At 32.5% G+C, this 6,108-nt stretch overlaps 1 non-coding gene across 1 annotated transcript; it reads left to right on the forward strand.

Annotated features, from left to right (window-relative positions):
* Window positions 1-5,566: 5,566 nt before the first annotated feature.
* Window positions 5,567-5,638, forward strand: TRNAI-UAU (transfer RNA isoleucine (anticodon UAU)). Its single transcript has one exon. It is a non-coding gene; the product is annotated as a tRNA-Ile (tRNA).
* The last annotated feature ends 470 nt before the right edge of the window (window positions 5,639-6,108 follow it).

A 6,108-nucleotide genomic window follows, 5' to 3' on the forward strand; every position in this document is an offset into this window, starting at 1 on the left:
GGATAAAACAAGGGGCTCTTCTATGTCTAAATCAGAGGGTAAAAAGTGTATAGCCAAATTTTGGTATTGCAATAAAATTGGATACCTCAAGAAAGACTATTGGAAATGAAAAGAGTCAAAAAATCCAAAGAAGGAAGAAAATCAAGTTGATTCAAGTATGATAGATGAAGTTTTATCTGTTGAAGAATTATGTATGATAGATGAAACTTTATCTGTATTTAATGTCTCTCAGAATTTTGAAGATTGGTTGCTAGACTCTAGTGCTTCTCATCACATGTGTCCACGCAGAAATCGGTTTACTTCATATGAAGTTGTAAATTGTAGTTATGTATTTATGGGTAATAATGTGTCATGTCAGACTATTGGGAAGGGAAATATAAGGATTAAAATGTATGATAACATAGTTAGAACATTAACTAGTGTTAGACATGTACCTAAATTGAAGAAAAAATTGATTTCTTTGGGAGTATTGGATTTAGATGGTTATAAGTTTACAGGTTAGAATGGAGTTTTGAAAGTCTCAAAAGGCACCCTAGCTTTTATGAAAGTAGAAAAGGTCAGAAATATTTACAGACCTAAAGGAAGTATTCAAGTTAGTGAAGCAGTGATTGTGTCAGAGAAAGAAGAAGAAGGTACTCACCTATGGCATCAGTGATTAGGTCACATGAGTGGGAAAGGTCATCAAGTACTGATAAACTGTAAATTACTTCCTGATTTGAAATCCTTGAAGTTGGATTTCTGTAAACATTGTGTGTATGGAAAATAGTGTAAAGAGAGGTTCAAAACTGGAAATCATAATAGTAAGGAAATTTTGGACTACATTCATTTTGATCTCTGGGGACCATCTCCTATTGTATCATATGGAGGTGCTTTATATTTATTAATGTTTATTGATGATTTCTCCCGAAAAGTTTGGGTCTTTATGTTAAAAAAGAAAGATGATGTATTCAATGTCTTTAAACAATTTAAAGCAATGGTAGAAAAAAGAGCAAGAAAATCAATTAAATTTTTAAGAATTGACAATGGTGGTGAATTTACTTCTCTAGAATTTGAACAATACTATAAGGATGAAGGAATTGTTAGACATAAAACTGTTGTTTATACTCCTCAGCAAAATGGTGTTGTTGAACGTATGAATCAAACTCTTATGGAAAGAGCCAGAAGCATGATCAATAATGCTAACCTGCAAAAGGAGTTGTGGGAAGAATCAGTATCCATTGCTTGTTATTTAGTTAACATATCACCTTCAGTAGCAATTAATTGTAAAATTCTTGAAGAAGTTTGGTCAGGTCAATATTGTGATTATTCACATTTAAGAATATTTGGTTGTGGTTCCTATGCTCTTATTCTTAAAAATCAACGTTCAAAATTAGATCGAAAATCGAAATGTTATGTGTTTATTGGGTATGACTATGTAGTGAAAGGATACAAGTTGTGGGATCCTACATTGTGGAAAATAGTCATTTGTAGAGATGTAACATTTGATGAATCTTCTCTTTTAAGATCAAATGTTGAAAGAATTGAACAGGAACAGGTATTGACAAATCAAAAAATTTAGTTGGAGGCTAGACCTTTTTTTGAAATTTGAAAGGAAGGATAGATTTCTGGAGGAAAAGGTAATGAAGATACAAAGGAAACTATTGAAGTTTCTGAACCAATTTAGCAACTAGTCACTCTAAGAAGTTCTATAAGGGAAAGAAAAACTCCCAGAAGGTACGAAGATTCCACTTCATCTTTTGCTTTTATTATTGAAGATGGGGAACCTTCTTGTTATCATGAAGTAGTAGATGATATGAATAGCGGAAAATGGAAAACAACTATGGAAGAAGAAATGGATTCTTTAGCCAAGAACAATACCTGGGAATTTGTAGAACTTCTTGAAGAGAGAAGTGTTGTTGGATGAAAATGGGCCTTCAAATTGAAACGAAAGGTTGATGGAAGTATCGAAAGGTATAAGGCAATACTGGTAGCAAAAGGGTATTCTCTGGTTGAGGGTATTGACTTTCATGAGATTTGTTCACCAATTGTAACACTTGCTTCTATCCGTACTATGTTGGCACTAACTACATTACTTAACCTTGAGTTAAAACAGTTAGATGTTAAAACATCCTTTCTACATGGTGATTTGGATGAAGAAATATATATGGAAAAACCATAAGGTTTTGTACAAGATCAAAGCAAAAGATTAGTTTGCAAGCTCAGGAAATCATTGTATGGCCTGAGGCACTCTCCCAAGCAATGGTACAAGAAATTTGACTCCTTCATGGTGAGACAAACATTATTAGAAGTGAGTATGATCATTGTGTATAATTCAAGAATTTCAATGGCATATTCATTATCTTATTTTTGTATGTTGATGATATGCTTATTGCAAGAAAAAGCATGGAAGAGATCAATAGGTTAAAGGCTTGTCTCTCTAGGATGTTTAATATGAAGGATCTTGGAGCAGAAAAACATATCTTGGGCATGGAGATACACAGAGATAGGAAAAATGGTAAGCTTTGGTTATCACAGAAAAAGTATGTGGAAAGAGTACTTGAAAAGTTTGGTATGAAAAATGTGAAACATTTTAATGTTCCATTAACTTTCCATTTTAAGCTTTCTTTAGTTTTGAGTCCTAGAACTGATGAAGAAAAGTAGTATATGTCTCATGTACCGTATGCAAATGTTGTAGGCAACTTAATGTATGTGATGGTATCTACAAGACCTGACATTTCACATGCAGTTGGAGTTGTCAGCAGGTTCATGGCAAATCTAGGAGAAGAACATTGGTGAGAAGTGAAATGGGTGCTTCGGTATATAAGAGGCACAAGTGGCCATTGTATCATATTTAATGGTAGTGAAGGATCAGTCTGCGGATATGTGGATGTTGATTATGCAGGTGATTTGGAGAAAAGGAGATCTACTACAGGTTATTTCTTTACTCTTGCAGGTGGAGAAATTAGTTGGATGTCAAAGCTTCAAGAAATAGTTGCATTGTCCGCTATCGAAGTAGAGTATATAGTTGCTTCAGATGCTAGTAAAGAAGAAATTTGGTTAAAGGGTCTACTTGATGAGATTGGAAGGACACAGGAGAGAATGAATGTATTATGTGACAATCAGAGTGCTATTCACTTGGCCACAAATCCATCGTATCACAACAAGACCAAGCACATTGATGTAAGGTATAATTTTCTGACACATGTGATCGATGGCGGAAAAGTAGCTCTCAAGAAGGTCCATACACAGGAAAATTGTGCAGGCATATTCACAAAACCAATTACAATAGAGAAGTTGCAATGGTGTTTGTCTTCTCTTGACTTCCAGAAGAGATGATGAATGGGCATGGGTAAGGAATTAGGAAAATTGTTGTCAAGGTGGATTTTGTTGAAATGTGACAAGAAGACATGTAATTATGGGTAAAATCTTAGTAATTACTACCAGTTAGTTTTGTAACGAGATTGCTAACTAATAGTAGTTATGTAACGGAGGAGAATCTCTTATAAACTTGTGAATTCCCGAGATCATGTAATCATGGAGAATCATTCTTTATTTAATAGAGGTCCAATCCCTTTCCCCGTGTATGTTTCTTTGACACACTGTCAAGGTTTTACCACGTAAAATCTCGTGTTAACTTGTGTGATTCCTTTTGGGTTTCCATTCAATTTAGTTTCATTTCTTTCTTGTTTAAATTAACTGCTCGAACCAACAACATAAGGGTTGTCAATGAGCTAAGGGCTGGAAATGGAAAAGTAGCTAAATTTGCAGTGATTGTTTCTGAAAGTACTTCAAGTGCAATAAGAATTGTCTTTTGGGTTCTCATCATTGTGTTGCGCAAGGGTTTCGCTCAAGTGTTTACAAGCAGTACAATAATCATAAATGTGGTTTCTAAGTTGGCAATTTCACTAGCATTTGTTATCCTTCTTAACAGTGTTCAGCATGTATTCTAAGGTATGTGTTTGTTTTTTGAGCAGTGTGAGTGTTCTTATTATTCTTTTCAAGAAAAGCCATATCTCGTATGTTTGGACTCTATTGCATGGTACAATACATAGTTTGTATGAATAGGAAAAAAAACATTCATCGTTCATTTGGAACAATTTGTTGTCATTTTATAATTAAGGAATATTATGCATCGCTTAGGTATTTTGTTGGGAGCATTAAAATGGCAGGTTCTCTCTGCTTATAAAAAAATATTGAAATGTGAAAGTTACAGATTCCCTATTTCAAAACTTAATATAGTTATAAAATTTAAACAAAGAATGTGTCACTTTGTCTTTTTAACGTCCCATGATCTCAAGCCCAAAAAAAACCAAAAAAAGAAAAACAATTCACTGATCTCTTTAACTTAAATTTAATATATAGGTTATTAATGACAATATATGATCCAGACATGGATCATTTAATTTCTATTATTATCAGTGACCAAATTTCTCAATAATTTAATTTTTTTAAATAGACATTATATATATTTCAATATAACATTTGATAAATATTTGCCTATGTAAATATAAATAGTGTATGTTTTCTAGCTTACATGAGATGTTGTGTTTAAGATTTTACTATTTCTAATCGAGATTCTATGAGGTTTGAGCCTGGATATCGTCTGGCACAATATTTATATTTTTAAGTCATTTTTCTTCAGAATCTCTTCATGAAATTTGTATGAGTATTTATCTTTTAAGTCATTTTCATTCTCAATCTCTTCATGAAATTTCAATGAGTGACTTAATGAGTATTTAAGTCAATATAAATACACTAATAATCACCACCTAGTCATTTTGATTCTCAATCTCTTCATGAAATTTGAATGAGTAACTTAATGAGTATTTAAGTCCATATAAATCCACCAATAATCACCACCTATAAGTTAGTGATCCATTAACCCACCAAGTTATGGTTAATGGTCTTTCAATGTCATGAAACTTTTCTTAGGGTTATCTTCATGTTTATTTTTATAGCTAAACCTACATTTCTAGTTTTACATTATTTTCAGGAGTAGCGGTTGGATTAGGATGGCAAGCTTCTATTTCTTGGATCAACATTGGTTCTTACTACATCATTAGAATACCATTAGGCATGCTACTTGGTTGTGTATTAAATTTAAGTGTTTTGGTGAGGACACTTTCTTTTCATTTGTGTCCCAAATTTGGAGGAAATGTTCAACAAAGTGAAGACTTACTGCATTAATACAATATTTCCAATAACAAACAGAATTTACAATGCAGGGAATATGGCTAGGAATGATATGCGGGACAACACTGCAAACTATCATACTTTCTTTTATTATATATTGTTGTGACTGGGAACGAGAGGTGAAAATAGAAAAAACATAACACTAAGACGAAATCAATAGTTGGTCACTGTTAATAGTTAGTTACTGATAGTGGTTATGTATGTACTGATAAATCTGCAGGCAAGTAAAGCTATTGATTGTGTTAATACATGGTCTTCCAATGGTTTTGCAAAATAGACATCTCCATTGCTTAACTTTTCCATATATTTCACTCTCGGTGCAATTGCTGGTTTTAAAATCAATGCTTATATATAAAATTTCAAGGACTAGCATAACTCTCACATAATTCTTTAAAGGATGCTAGCTCAATGGAAGAGCGTCTGCTTTATAAGCAGGAGGTTGGTGGTTCGATTCCACTGTGTCCTAATATGAATTAGTCAATGATATTGTAGTTTATTTTTAATTAAATACTTTTAATATTGGTTGATTTCAATGGTGAGATATCTTCTAAATTCATTATTCTATATTGTCTCTTTAATGTCTTTAATCCCAACTATTGTCTCTAGAGAGACAAAAGTGAAATTGTCTCAAGAGAGACAAAAATTCTTGTGTTATATATTGCCTTTATAAAGACAATTTAATTTGAGACACCCACTTATAGACAATATTTAAGACAATACACAAGTTTTCTTTTGTCTCAAATTAAGATAATTTACCCAAAAATTGTCGTAATATTGTCTTATAACCCCCCTTTGTATTGTAGTGACATATCAACTATAATTAGTGATATACTAATTATACAAAACTGATCCCTTTTATATAATCTATCTGCAAAAATCTTATGTTTGACAACTAATCCACTTACACGTAATGAATGAGTGTTCGAGTATAAGTTT

Source organism: Pinus tabuliformis, chromosome X, assembly GCF_031772625.1.
Source record: "Pinus tabuliformis cultivar Carrire ecotype Pingquan chromosome X, CPIR1, whole genome shotgun sequence".
In the NCBI taxonomy this organism is placed as follows: domain Eukaryota; kingdom Viridiplantae; phylum Streptophyta; class Pinopsida; order Pinales; family Pinaceae; genus Pinus; species Pinus tabuliformis.